Below are 15557 nucleotides of genomic sequence, written 5' to 3' on the forward strand. Positions count from 1 at the left end.
CTCCCCTGAAACATGCCTTGATGACCCCTGGAAGTAGAGGGAAGTATCCCATCCTCAGCCTGCTTGGGGTGGCTCATTATATGGTGAGTGGCAGCTGCTTATACCATTGAATTCACTCAGACATGCTCATGGTCTGTGGTTGTGCGTGGCCCCTTGCAGGAAGGGCTCATAGTAGAAGTCACGTTTGCCCAACCGATGTGTACGTATCAGGTCTGACCCATAGGTGTAGAGGGATTTCTTGTTCAGCTCTTTCTTTGGCAGATAGATTCACTGAGTTTGAAGGCTGCTCTAGACTTATGCCAATGACTATCTACTCCAGGGACCTGAAACCAAAGCAAGTGGCTTGTATGAACTAGGAAACGTCTAATGATGTACCTTTCCACTGGTCCCTCTCCAGCTATTGCCCTTCTGGTGGTAGCAAGTGTTGAGGCAGCGATGCCAGCGCATCTGTCCTGGGTCTATGCTACTGGGCAGCACTTGTTTCCACTGGGACATTTCTCCAATGTCCTGTTCACTTGGTGGAGTGCTCTTGTGTGACACTCTCAAGTGAATGATGCAGTTCTCATTGCGAGGCAGCAGTCAGATCTTTTTGAGTGCGCGGAGGAGCCTGGACCTTCCTGGTTGCCGCCAAGGCATCAACAATAAAAATAATAATGATGCTTTACTCTCTTCAGAAACTCCTTCAGGCTGGGTGGGCAGCTCAGCCTTCATTGCCAACATGCTTTATCTGCATGGCCACACTGGTTCATAGTTTTATAGTAGGTAGGGTGCAACTACTACCTCCTATGGTTCGGGTTTGAGTTAATGAAAGGCTATAGCCAATGTGCAACATGACCATGAGCAGGCCATTTCAGGGCTCTCTTTTACCTGTTAGCAACTTGGACAAGGTTACATATGTTGCTCTAAAGATGAAAGATTCCCCATCTCCATTCGAGAGCTAGTAAATAAATAAGTAAAGAAATGAGAAAACCGATCCCCGGCCACCCAGTATATTACTAAACGGATAAAAAATATTTCATTTTGGTTAGAATTGAGATTTTAGCATTGCCGGCATGTCAGATTAAAACACTGCCTCTTTTTGTGCTTTGGCCACTCAAAAAATTTTTTGTTCAGAATTTGTGTCTGTCCCCATCTTCTTGAAGAAGCCTGGAAAGATGGAAGAGAAGCATCTTCCACAGTTTTAGAAGCCGTTTTCTTTTTTCTAGCAGAAAAATATTATGAAAACAACTAATAAAGTCTTTTCAAGTTTGATGTTTTAAACTTCAGTAAATATTATATAATTATTTCAAGCTTGATGTCAATAAATATTTATTACATATATATATAATATTTATTTATTGAAGTTTAAAACATCAAACTTGAAAAGATTTTGTCTTCATGATTTTTTTCTGCTAGAAAAAAGAGAAGTTTTTAAAAGAGTGAAAGATGTGCATTCTCCATTCGTATGTATGCATCAAGAACTGGGAGAACATCTGTTCACCAGGGCACTCCAAAGGAAGACAAGGTCTACTGGTCACCAACTGCTGGAAGACCACTTTAGACCCAACATAAGGAAAAACTTTTTTACTGTCTGAATCTCCAGAGTCTGGAATAGACTCCCCCGCAAAGTGGTGCAAGCACCTACTCTGGATACCTTTAAGAAACGCTTGGATGCTGATCTTGCTGGGGTGATCTGACCCAATCTGACTCCTTGCCTCTTGGGCAGGGGGCTGGACCCAATGATCTCGCGAGGTCCCTTCCAGCCCTAATGTCTACAAAATCTATGAATCTATGATTTAGCTGAAAAATGAGATTTTCTCATAAATAAAATTATGTTGGACAAAATCTTACTTTTTAATGGGGAAAATTATATTTGCTTCCTACCTGGCTCCTGAGCCATCTGGTCCCAGTACTGTTTTGACTATAGACAGAATTTATTGCCTGGTGTTCTGAAAACAATTACAAAAGCACTCAAGAGGCTTGAAAACAATAACTGAAGTGCATGCGTGTTATCAGCACTTACAGTTAGGTCAATAAGTTAGGTAGGTGGCACAGCCGGTGTCTCAAAAGATAGCTTAGTGAAATTATCTTGTTCTACATAGCTTGATAAGGGAAAGCATATGCAATAATAATAATAATAAGGCATGCCAAATTCTCTTTTCTGCTCTACATTCAAGCCTCATCATGAGTGCAACAAATCAAAGGGCAAAACCAGCTGGCAAAGGAAAACATACTGTAAGACAGAAAGGTCTTCCTGGGTCACTGAGTGCAGTCGTGTGCTCTTGCAGGTACCACACCATATAATCCTGTTCAGACCCCGATCATCATAGAAGTTGGATTTCTTTACCAATGGCAATTTAGAGGCTGTTTTTGATGTTTTAAGCATTATGCCTGGCAGTTGTGCATGAGGTTTTTAAGAGCAGCTTAGAAGTTTTGCTGAAGTTCCCAAAGTTTTTAAGAACAGGTTAGACCAGTGGTGCTCATGCACCCTGGGGTGACTTGAGATCCTTTGAAGGGTGCCATGGAGTGCCACAATGTTAACACTGTTAGGTATGCAAACATGATTCACCAAATCAACCCATTTCCAATAGGAATCCATGGTGTGAAAAGCATCCTGAACTGACGTGGTCTTTCTGAGATCTTGGCAACAGAAGAATTACTCTATTATTCTTCAGGGGTGTACTCAGTAGCCGCGTTGGTCTGAGACAAAAAGACATATAAAAAACTAGAACGCTTTTTTCCAAAATGATACCTTTTATTAGACCAACTGGTTTTTATTAGACAGTTGGTCTAATAAAAGATATCATTTTGGAACCAAGAATTCCAGTTTGTTGTATATTATTCTTCTGCAGTCAAAAGCAAGTGAAAACTAAGAGCTGGCATTTTTGAGGTGTGCCTTGAGTCTGATTAGTCATGCCCTGAGTCTAAAAAGATTGAGAACCACTGGTTTGGACAAACACTGGTCTGGGGTGGTTTAGACAGGGCTGATCCCGTCTTGATCAGGGGGCTGGATTACACAAACTCCCGAGGGCCCTGCCAGCCCGACTTTCCTAGGATACTTGTTGTTCACAAGCCAATTCAGTGCTTCGGCTAAGTAGCATCTCGTCCTTCCTTGGTGTTTACCCTCCTGATGTGTTCAATACAAAGTAATCATATCACCTCTTGAAATGCATGTTTGGTTTTTAGACCTGCCCATGCAGGTGCAATGAATTCCCTGCCACATGAAGGGGGCAGGGACAAGGACTTGAAAGGGAAGGATGGGCACAGGGAGCTTTTGTGCAAACCCGTTGTGCATCCCTCAAACAGGTAGGTTTCTTGACCCTCCATCATGTCTCTTTCTCCTTAGTTCACTTTTCTTTTTTTAGGTGAGGAATTAGGGAGAAGCATTTACTCCCCTTTGGCCTTCTGTTTTTAGGGTGGTTTATCATGCGTCTTGTTTACTGGGTGGCTTATCATGCCCCTAACCCTCCTTTTTATTTCAAAATCTGATGAGTCCTGATGCTGATGTGGTGTCAATCCAGAGCGACTTCATCAAAGTTCGTGGGTCCACACTGGTATAAAAGTGGGAGGAGGAGGTGCAGACACATAGGGCATGCTCATTGCGATGCTGAGGCATGACACAAGGTGCCTCTATGCTTCAGGGGACGTGGGCTGGTTTGGGCTCTGGTCCAAAGGCGGGCAGCCGAGAAGACTGCCCCAGCTGGCAGCCCTGTTTCTGTCACTGTCTTGGGCCATTGCAGCAATACAGCCATCCTCCCCCAGCCCACCTCTTTTCCACCACCTATTATTGCCTAGATTGATCCCTGAGACACGCTGTTGGGACACTGCAGAGTAGTCAAACCAGCTCTGCACCAGGCACCGAGGCTCCCTGCAGGAGGGGTAGCATTTGCAGAGGGAGCTAGCGCTCTCCCACTGCAGCTGCTTCACCAGTAAATCCTGCAGCCCCGATGGGTTGATGAAATGGGCTCTCGGACTCCAGCAGAGTCACTCCTGGTTTATGCACTCAGATAAGCGTGAGCACAATCCATGCACTAAGGTAAGTGTGAGCACAGTCCATGCACTAAGGTAAGCGTGAGCACAGTCCATGGGTCTGAGTTCGACTAGGCAATGGGCCAGACACGCAACTGATTTGGACCTGTTAACTTCAGTGGAGCTTTGCCAATTGACCCCGGCTATGAGTGCTAGTAATGAACAGAGTGGTTCAGAAACGGGCTCTGCATTGCAGGGTTTTTTTATACTGTCAGTGTTCCTGTTTCCCCCTCCCTTTAGCCTCCACATTGCCTTAAAACAGAAACAACTGAACAAGTACCAGGCTCTAAAAAAGCCCGGTGCAAACGGTTGCACGTGAGTTATCATCGTTCAGCTCCTAGATTGCCGATACTGTGACCTTTTCCATCTGAAGGGGGTCCTCGAAGAACACCGTAGCTTGCTAGGATACACAGCGATTATGGCAGCTGCGCTAATGGCTGTGTCTACAACAGAGATACTGTGCTTACAGACAGGGAAGGCAAATTGGCCAATTTATTCACCTGTAGAGAAATTCAATCAGTGTGAGCATTTGACTCGCACGGTGCCATGATTCAGTGCTTTCCAGGGCTGGGGGAAAGCTGAGCATCACAAATAGCTGGGACTAGCTTCTTTAGGGTGGATACAGCCACCCCTTCTCACATTTACTTTTCAGGAGGGTAAATTGAGGCACAGAGCCATGCCCCAGAGCTGGCTGCAAATACAGAACTTATGTAGCCTGCTCTTCAATAGAGTAAGGATGGTTAAAAAAAGTACTTTTCTGTCAAATAAACTCTTGGTACCTGTGAAATAGCTGGATTTACCCACATAGGACATTGCAAAGGGGCCAGGGCATTATTGTAGCACCCAAGTTATACAGGAGATCAGGGAAAGGCATTTATTTGATTTAATTGAGAGTTAGGCACCTACCTACCTTTAATAATGCACTTTGCTGTTTTCCTCTTTTCCTGCCCTTTGCTTCTGCTGCCTATTGAGATTGTAAATGCTTCAGGCAGGGAGTGTCTCACGCGCTGTGTTTGCACACTGGCTGGCACAATAGAGGTCTGATGTCACCCTGGGCTTCTAGGCACTGCAGCAATACAAATGATAAATAATACATACAATACACGATCTTTTACTTTATTTTTGTTTCCAGTTCTGGGCTGCGCATGCTTGTTCAGCACAGGACTGTAAGTTGCATCTGGACTTCTTATGTTCCTTTCCTTGACCTCCTCAATAGGCAATTTATAGGATCCAGTGCAATGTTGGGTAATTGGATACTCGTGTCTCCGGCCATGGCTCCAAGTCTCAAGGCAAGACACTTAAATGCCTTGTGCCTCGGTGCAACCACCTCAGAAGGGTGGAAAAAAACAAAGGCCTGGACCTTGCTGAAAACAAGCATTGCCTTCTCAAGCTGGATTGTCATGCCTTTGCAGGGCCTGGGAAAACATAAATGTGCATGAAATTGTCCACCACGCACAACGTTTGCTTTGGAAAACTTGCAAGAGCACCCGCGAGCAAAGAACACAAGGCATTTAGAAAGAACGATTGCAGATAAAGCTGAGGGTTGATAGCCAGGAGACTGCCGTTCTGTCCTTAGCTCTGCCACTGACCCCTGGGTGACATTGTGCACACCATTGCGGCCGTGCTTTCAAAAGTGACTGCATCAGAGTCTGGGGCGTTTCAGCTCGGGCCCAAAATAACTTAGATGTCCAAAAACCACTGGCAGCTTCAAAACTATGCATTTCAGTAGCACCGTGTCTGTTTCCCTCTCCTGTAAAATGGGACTAATAATAGTGGGAAGCACTCTGAACGCGAAGAATGAGTTTTTTCCTTTTTTTTTTTTGTAGAAATGCTCTGGTTTTGATGGGATTTGCATTGTGAAAGGTTTCTCAAACTGTGTTTCTTTCCTGGAATAGATTATGGCTAAGGACTCACCTGGGATGTAGAAGACTCATGTTCAAATCCCTGCTTGGGTTCATTTAGTTTGGGGACTTGAAGCACAATCACTAATATCCCTGGTGAGCACTTTCACCACCCCACTACCGTGCACTGAGGAGGGACTCCCAGTCTTATGACTGAGTCAGGAGAGCCAGCGTTCATTGAATTCAGTACTTGCTGAAGCAAAGATTTTAAGCGGGGTATCCCACATCTCAGGAGAGGCTATTTTTTATTCGGGGAGGGTGGGCCTTGCGTTTGCTTTGTTTGGAAAAAAATAAAAATTTATAATCCTTGCTTCTTTGCTGCTTCATCTGTGTATTTAGCAAAATGATTTAATACATCGTCTCCCCTCGGCAGCATGCTGCATGCCATCACTCACATGCAAAGGTAACAACTGAACTCCATAACCTCTACTCACCAAGAACACAGCTCATGAAATGGGCCATCAAAACAGCTAATGAGCCATGATAGGAACGCATAGGTACGGGCCAGGCTGTAAGGACCCCCAGCTTTATGCTCAGAGAGAGAAAGATATTCTCTTGGGGCAAATCTACACTGGGAATGCCGGTGAAATGACAGTGCTGAGCTGGGTGTATGGAGGAGGCTGCTGCTAGATTCACAGGTACTACAGCTAGGACATCACCATTATAATCACCTCCTGCATAATGCAAGGTGGGAGTTTCATCTAGTAATTCTTGCAGTAGAAGGAATTATTTTAGTACAAGTGAACCATATTGAGTCCCATAACTTCTGGCTGAGTTAGACTGCATTACTTACTCCTGCACAAACATATTGCTTTTGCAGCTGTCATTGTATATGCCTGCAGTAATAACTCAATAGGAGAACATTTTGAAAAATTGAGTTTAAGCAAAGGCCTGGCAAAATAACCCCATTCCGACAAACCACCAACGTCCACTCTGGGGTTATTTTCAATGCATTCCCATGAAGATTTTTATGGGTGATTTTGTTCTTTTTGTTTGGAAGACTACTATAGTTTGGTGCGGGATTTGTTGGAATATCTTATTTTGTGCCTGAAAATGTGTCCCCCCAGTTATATAACTGGTCCAATAAATGTTATTATCCTGTTTCTTGCACATTCCTTGGACCATAATGGCTACTATGGCATGACTGCTTTGGTTTGGTAGTGTTGGAGTGATGTTGTAGCCAGGGAACTATGCAAGAGGCAGGGTTTATTGGGCCAGATGTCTAGTTGGGAGAGATTTTTGTCTTCTTTTATCTGAAATAGGAGTTACCCCAATTAAAATTCAGCTTTTATATGTCTGGTCTGGGAAAACATGACAGAATTACTATGCAAATACTAACCCGAGGACTCCTCAGTGTCTTAATTCCTTGGGAAGAAAATAAATTTATACATATTGCATGCAGATTTTGTCCTCTTTCCTGTTCCAATAGCTGACCCATATGGGAGGATAAGAGCTTTCTACTAACAGGAAGGAGTTACTTCGTTAGCTCAGTGGTAGCTGTCATTGTTGCAGTTATTTATTGGGTTCAAATCCCATAGGGGACCCAAGCAAGGAATTGTCATTTAGATAGGGAAATGGGTACCCAAAAGTTAAATGACATGCAGAGTGCCATACATTGTGGGACTTTCTGGCTTAATTCTGTGCTCAGTTCACTAGACTGTGCTACCTCTCTGAACCCAAAGGGAACAAAATGGGTTACTTGCCTTAAAGGGGTTGTTTCCAGCCTTGTAGGGATGGCAGCTCAAATCCAACCTATAAAAGAGAGGTAGCTTTCACTGCTGAAATGTGATTTACTGGCTATTTTTACTTTGTCCTATACATACCTCGGTTATACATACTGCAAATGTTGAGCTGCCTTCTGATCATGCCTGGTGCCAAGCAAATGCAAGCAGCCCAAATAAAATAATCATAATAAAGACCAGAACCTGGTTTTAGGATAAAGGTTCAGACAGCAAAGGCAGGCCTCAATCTAACCCTAGGGTAAGTGTGAATGCAAGGGAATGGGGGGCCAACTGGCATTAATGAGTTCAGTGGGTTTGGAATCAGGCCTTGCCTGAGCATCCTAATAGGAAGTACCAAGTTTTCAAGGCCCTGCCTTTTACTGAAGCACCCAGACAGGCAAGCATCGAGAATTTATAATTAGCATGTGCCAACCTTGCCCACCTTCCCATTTACTCTTGATAATGCACGGTGAGCACTCATTACACTTTTATAGCGCCTTTCCATCAGAGAATCCCAGAGCACTTGGCTCAAGTCAAGCAACACCCCAGTGCACTTGGCTAATGTTGAGGCACCTGCCTGTATAATAGTCTGAATAAATTCTGCTGACAAATGGCACAAAGGGCTCTAAAAATCCAATGCAGGAATTAATGGAATATTACAGGGAAATCACTGAAGGAAGAACCTTACTACCTCATCATCAGTAACTCTGAAAACCTCTTGGCTGGTTGCTCCACTATCTGCTACCACACACGTAGGGCAAAACGGTGCAGAGCGTACCCCTCTGGCTCCTGCAATGATGATGATTTGGTGTAATGCACATTTAGCATAGCTCCCCTGTACTGCCTGCTTCCTCCCCCAGGGGAAAAGGAATTTCTTGGTGATTGAGAGGTATGGCTAAGGCTGAGAAGGGCTGGAAACAGCCTGGAGGATGGGGGTCTACATCACTCTGGTTGCATCTACATGTTCATTAATCTGCTTTTACTACTGTGCATTAAATTTATTACCTGTACTGTGAGGTACTAACTAAATGTGCATTAGGCTGCCCTGATGCACAGTAGCAAAAGCACATGCTTATTGCTTATTGCACAGTAGTCAAATTTGACTTTGCATTAGCATATTAGCATGGTTTTTGCCGTGCTGTTCTAATGCACAGTCAAATAGGCTACTCTGCATTAAAGCACACGTGTAGACATGCCCTCTGCGGTCCTAGAGGATGCTGTTCCTATCAGAGGAAAATTTAGGATGCCCCATCTCACCCCAGGACCAGTTCTGAGGGAACAGTAGAGTCTAGCAGATGGGAATGGCAATATTTTGTGGTTTGTTGCCCAGCAGTACTTGAGTACACCAGGTTAAAGGCAGTGGTGAATCGGCTCCTTAAGTCTACCAAACAGTTGTAAATGCTGAGAACACCTGAACAAGCTTGCCCATGGCCCCCTAATTATTTCCATTTGCTGACCATGGGAGATATTTGATGCGTGTTACCAAGGTGCATTGATAGACTGAGCTTCAAATAAGCAAAGGAAGATGGCAAGAATGTGCTTGGATACCCAAATATTCTACATGCTGGGCTGGTGTAAGGAGGAGATTCAGTGCACTACTGGTGAGCACCACGGGTTTGATCTTACTACTCGGAGCGCTGTCTTGACTGAGCAGACTTGAGATAAAAGGAGGTAGAAGGCTCCACATCAAAAACACCATACGCTGATGTCGAATACTTATTGCCTGGTAAGATTTGATCAAGTTTCCCTCCTGTTTTTGTCAAGTTTAAGCTTTCTGGGGGCTTTGGTTTCGTTCCAAAATGGTACCACTCACTCAGAGCTGGTTGAATATTGTGTCATTAGTAATACCCATTATGCATCTGGCCATTTTTTTTTCAGTCAGCAAATCAGGTTCAGACCCTGCCTGAATAATAATGCACAGTGAATATATATGGAAACAGCTGCTTTGAAAACACGAAACTATGGATGGCTTCTGAATTGTCCACTATATTTGATATTCTTTGCTCAAATATGGAGTGTGATCAGACACCTAAATCATATGATATTAAGTCTATTCTTTTGTTAAAAGACTGAAATTTCTTAAACAAAGGACTGCTGGGTGCATCTACAAGTTCATTAATGCCCAGTGGTTACTGCACATTTCATTTAGAATTGGTACAATCAAGTCCTAAATAAATGCACAGTAACCCGGGTTATGGCACAGTAGCGCTGGCGAGCACCCTTTTAGTGATGCTACTGAGCAGTAACCTAATAATACCGCACAGTAGTGTATTGGCACTGTTCGTGCTGTGACGCGCTACCGCGCAGTGTTATTAGGCTACTGCGCATTAGTGCCTCATGTAGACGTGCCCACTGAAGAGTGAATAACAAGTACTGTACAATGAATGCTCTTCTGTATGCACAAAACCCTTTGTTTTCAAGAAACAAGGCAAGAGTTTTGACTGGAGGAAGAGAGAGGAAAAGCCGCATCCAGGTTTTATGAGAGCTGTTGTTGAGCACATAACATCAACTGCATCTGTCTGACCTTTAAGCTTCCTCATATGTGAATGAAGCAAAACTCCACTCCATGACAATGCACTATGTCTCCGGCTTTGGTTTGCATTTGCGAATCGTCAGCGATGCAGAACAGGATCTCCCATTGCTGCCTAATTGGGACAACCTAAAGGCTTCTGCTGTTTTTCCTCCCCTCCTTGAGACAGAAATCTCTTGCTCTTGCTGAATTTCCAGTGGAAGTCATTTGTTGCATAGAGAAGAGCAGAATACAGATCCTGCCCTGGGAACAGTTGAGAAACTAGTTTTAAGCCCATTGCGGTTCTGACTTAGAGACCGTGGTGGTTTTTGCACACTTGGTAATGCACAGGTCTAAAAGCGTCTACTTATGAGACCTATTGGAAATATTCTGTCATATCAGGAACACAGAGAAGTGCACGGGCCTAAATTTATCTTGGTTTCCTAAGGAGCTAAAAGCCTTATTGCAGCACTTTTCAGTGGTTCTTGCTTTCAATGTTATAAACAGCTCAGTGCAATTTTCCTTACCTTGCATTCACATGAGCATAACAGGCGCGAACTATGTTATTCCTCAATAAAATTATGTATCCGTTGTGGAAGAACGATGACCACTGACCAGGGAAGTCTTTCAATGCAAGCCCTACGGTGATTATTGCCATTATAAGGTGAGAGAGGGGAATTTGAAAAGCTGTCATGCCTGGCTTCCAGCGTTGTTGCAAGTCCTATTGGAGTCAAGCATTTTTTTCGTCTCTGCTTGACTTCCCCATGCTTTTCCAGAAATGCCGTCAAGTGATGGCTGTTCAGGAAGAAAAGATTCAGTATTTCTGATGGAAGCTGCGACAGAACCCAGCATGGGTACTACAAGAAGGCATTTAAGTCATTTGAGTGAAAATCAGAAACTGGTTTTAAAAGCATTTCCTAAAGGTACAATCACTTCTGGCACCAGAGTAAAAACACTTATGCATATTTCTATACCCTTGGGGCAGTTTTCAAGAATGTTGTTAATGTTAACTCTGAACGAGAAGGCCTTTAATTTTTCTGTTTGATGGTGAGCACTCATTATGCAAATCGGAGAGCCTTTGGGCAGCTGTCTATTTTACCAAGTTTTGGAAGGATGTAAGTTTAGAGTGGAAATTTCCACGTTGCAGTTAGATATTTAGCCTCAGCTTTTCCGAGTATATTAAAAACAGAATAACAAATGCACTCAGATATGAATCTACTAGATAAACACGTATACTTGCAGAAGATGAGACTAATTTCGCCCGGTGCCTTCAATATTGAAACAGTCCCAACAACCTCTATTTGTCCTTGACCATAGTCAGCTAAGATCAAGATGTCTAAGCGAAGGACCATCATTCAATGTCCATCTATACCATGATGGCAGCACGTCTCTGCGGGGATGTGAACATGCTCTGTCCACCCACTCTGGCTTGCACCCCCTGAACTTAGAGGTATGATGGTTTGTCTACTCTGTGGTTATCCCTGGAAGCTGGAGGATGACTTTTCAGAAGTGACTCAGGTGCGTACTCCTGAAGGAATCCCCTATCAATAAAATATAACCAGGATTTTAGCACCAGGCACAAACCAACCCCAAACAAAACCTTCCAAGTTTAAATAAAATCAAATTCAACTTTGTTTCCCCTTGCCCAACCATCACCAGCTCCTGCCTCTAGACAGACAGGTAGGAAGTCATTTGAGAGCAGACTGTCACAGTCTTGTTCTAGTTGGAGACAGTCTCCTTCTTTCCTGGTGCCATGCACCAGGTGTTAAAACAGCTGCTTCCTTTCACCCGCGATGTGGCTGCAGTTCAGTGGTAGGAAGAGAGATTTCCCTGCAGAGTTTGGTATGCTCAATTAGGTAAAGTTTGCAAAGTGTTATGGGATCCATCTGGAGGAAAGATACCATAGAAATCTGAGATCATTAGTTTAACAAGGAAAGCTAGCTGGGGAAGCAAATACTTAGGAAAGGAAATTGTTCTGTCAAGGAGAAACATTACGGAAGATAGGCAGCTTGGCGATGGGAAAAGCAGGTGGCTCGCCTAGCTTGAGTGTGAGATTCACTCTCCTGGGGAGGGTGGCAACAGCACTAAAAGCAGAGAGAGTGACTGAAGAGTTAGTGGAAATGATCTCCCTGTTGCTGGGAAAGGAGCCCACCAGCTGAGGCCGACTGATGGAGTTTGTGCAGTGATGCAGCTGGTGGGGCATACAGGAAGAAGCCTCAGCTCTTGCCACGCCAGAGCGGGTGCACCAGGCTTTCCAATCATGTCCAGAAAAAAGCGAGGAAGAAACAGCCTCTGACTTCTAGGGCACATTCACCTGAAGGGGTAGCTCTTGACTTCTAGAGGTGATGAAACTCCTGAGTTCATACAGGGACTGGGAGAACTGGGATGATAGCTGAATAACGAACGGCGAATCCACAGTTTAGTTGCCACAGACGTCTTTGGGAGCTGGATCATGCCCTGTGTTTGGAGGGAGCAAGTTTGCTGGATACTTTGGCAATACAAGTGAATGGATGGCCTTAGGGGCCAGGCTCTTAAGTCAGCTAGACATCACTCTTCTGGGACGGAGTAGGCTGCTGACTGGTTTAGTGGCCTGATAGCACTCAGGCAGCACCAGCTGCCGAATTATAGTTGCCTTTTGCCTGGGATCCCTTTAGAGCAAGGGGCTCTCTCTTCCATCTCTCCTTCACTTGGGTTGGCCATGGTGGAGCTGCCAGAGCATAGCTCCATGAATGTATCTGCCTTGGCTTTACGATGGCTATTCAGTACTCTCCCAGCACAGACAGACACTTTTAAGGAAGCAACGTCATTACTGGATCATGGACATTAACCTATTTACTTCCAAAAATAAAGCAAGCCAGGGGCATTCATGGCTGGGTTTGGCATAGGTGAAAATGAAGAGGGTCTCCCGCTGAGCCAAACTGGTGCATTTCCCATCACGAGTGTTTCGCTTGTGCAAGTATCCTGGGGTCTGTGTCGCGCAACAATCATCATGATCCCTGGGAAACCGATGAGCACTCAATTTCTATCGTTCCTTTTAAAAATACAGTTCTTAAGCAGATCAGGCGTCTTCTAGTAAATAATGAAACACCCCAAGGACATGAGATACAGTAAGTAAATCAAAGCCATTGTAAACAGCTTGGTTTCTTAAAAAAACAAAAAAACAAACCCGAAACACGCACACAGCACAATCAAGCAATCCTGGTTCATTAATCTGAAAGAGGACTGCTGCTGCTACCAAGAGGCTGCTCAAAACAACACAGATCTCAGCCAAGTGAGGTGTGGAGGGTGGGGATGAGATGAGACAGAATTTGCTGCAAAAAACCCCACCCAACCTGAATCCTTTATCCCAGAGCAGATGCAAGGACGGTACCAGCTGGACCTTATTTATTCATGTTTAAGTGAGAGAGGAGGATGTTTTAAGAGTGGTGATGCGTTTTTATAAGGGCTCTAATGAAAACAAAGCTGTGCTTTCCCTTTCCTTAAATGCAGTCGGCCTCTTTCTCTCCCTCGCACTCATGATGCACCAGTTTCACTCAATTGACTAGAATGAATTTAGTCCTTGAGAGGTTATAGGAGCAGTAGCAGGAACCAAGCCTTCACTTTGCTGGTGGAAGGAGTAACTACAGACCTCTGGGCCCGTGTAAACTTCATGGCCTAGTGGAGCAAAGCCTGATTTGGGACTCTGAAGGAGAGGTCTTATTTCAGGGTCTGACACCAGGGAGCCCATAGCATGAGTTGCTACAGTTTGATCCAGAGCTGGGGCTGGGACTTAGTCTGGGAGAAGAATGTGTAACATGGACTGAGGCCTGGGTTAAATCTCAGTACAATCATTAGTTTTTCTACTATATCTTTCCCAGCTTATTTGCATCACTTTTTTTTTTTGCATAAATATAGAGGTGTAAGAAGCTACTAAAACAATGTGTTCAGCTATATTAAATAAAATAAAAATAAACGTGGGGTTTTAGGGTACAGCAGGTGGCAGGGCTGAATGGGTCTAATGGGCTATTAGAGCTTCCCACCTCCAAAGTACGTGTCAAATCCAGCTCATGTTGAGGGGAATCCAATGTTTGCCATATGAGGGCAGACTAGACCCATTGGTAAGGTGAACTGGTTAAATGTCCGTGCCACAAATGATCACAAAAACTGGTCCTACCTGGGGTTTTTGCTGGCAGTCTCAGTAGAGAGGCCAAAACCCGACTTGACCATGAGGACTGAATCTTGAGAGGTTTCAGTAAATAACAGGTGGGGTGTATTGCAGACAGCTGTATTTCCACTGTTAGCTCTTGCAGCAGATAAGGAGAGGACTCTGTCTCCAAAGCTTTCCATCTGGTTCCTTTTATCCATGTACCAATCAATACTTTGTTATATATTTGCAGACCTAATGTTCAAAAGATAAGGAGGTTAACTGGCACCCTCATTCCTGGCCATTGGCCGGCTGACACTTGTGAAGGGAAGCATGCTCTTATGGTTAAAGTGCTGACCTGGGCTGCAGGTCCTTTACCTGGCTCTGCTGTAGACCCTGGGTGACCTTGTAGAAGTCACATCGCCTATATCTATGCCGCTTGATAGTTTTGAGGATGACCTTAAGGTCAGCCTTATATCTACGAGCAATCTGCTCTGCTCTGCCTGCCCTCAGACAACAGTCCAGCCTGGCCCTGGAAGCTTTGCTGACATTATAGAGTGAAATAGGGCTGGGAGATCATCTAGTCCAACCCCCTGCCTGAGACAGGATCATCTCTACCCAAACCATCCCAAGCAAAGCATTGTCTAACCTGTGATTACAACTGCACAGGTGACCTACAAAGCACAGCAGTCACGCCAGGTAAAGCAGGCAACGAGGTGAACAATACCCCTACTTGCCCCCTCCCCTGCACATGTCTACCGTGTGGTAGAGTTCAGCCAGGTGCTGCAGGCTCCAAGCACAGGAAGTCCACCCAATCCCACAATCCTCTGCTTCTGACTTCAGTCCCTTCTGTGTACCGTTTCCTGTCTTTACCGCCCATAATTAGTATCAACTCTTGAAATAGCCTGTCGGCTGATTTTTGGGAGGGAGCCGTGAGGAATCATTGGATACATCTTAGTGCCATGCTTGAGGGAGAAGAAGAGCAACGAGATGGGTTGGGGGTGAATTGTAAGGTATTATATTGATTGGGAAAGATGGCTCACATGGTTCAGACTCAACATGGCTGAGGACACCTCAAGGTTGACCCTAACTACCATTGTAGATTTATCCATGTTCTCACTGCGCCTCCATCTAGGAAATGAACATTATCCCCCTCTCTTGTTGGTTGAAAGCTGAGCTGTCTTGGGTGACAGCGGTCTTTTAATGCCCATCTTCATGCAAGATGTGCTCTGGTTTCAGTGGGCATCTTCCTGTGCTGCTATCATGCAGGGAATAATCACGTGTTTTAGTGACCG

Source organism: Gavialis gangeticus, unplaced genomic scaffold (genome assembly GCF_001723915.1).
Source record: "Gavialis gangeticus isolate Ggan-Ray unplaced genomic scaffold, GavGan_comp1, whole genome shotgun sequence".
NCBI classification, from domain to species: Eukaryota; Metazoa; Chordata; order Crocodylia; family Gavialidae; genus Gavialis; species Gavialis gangeticus.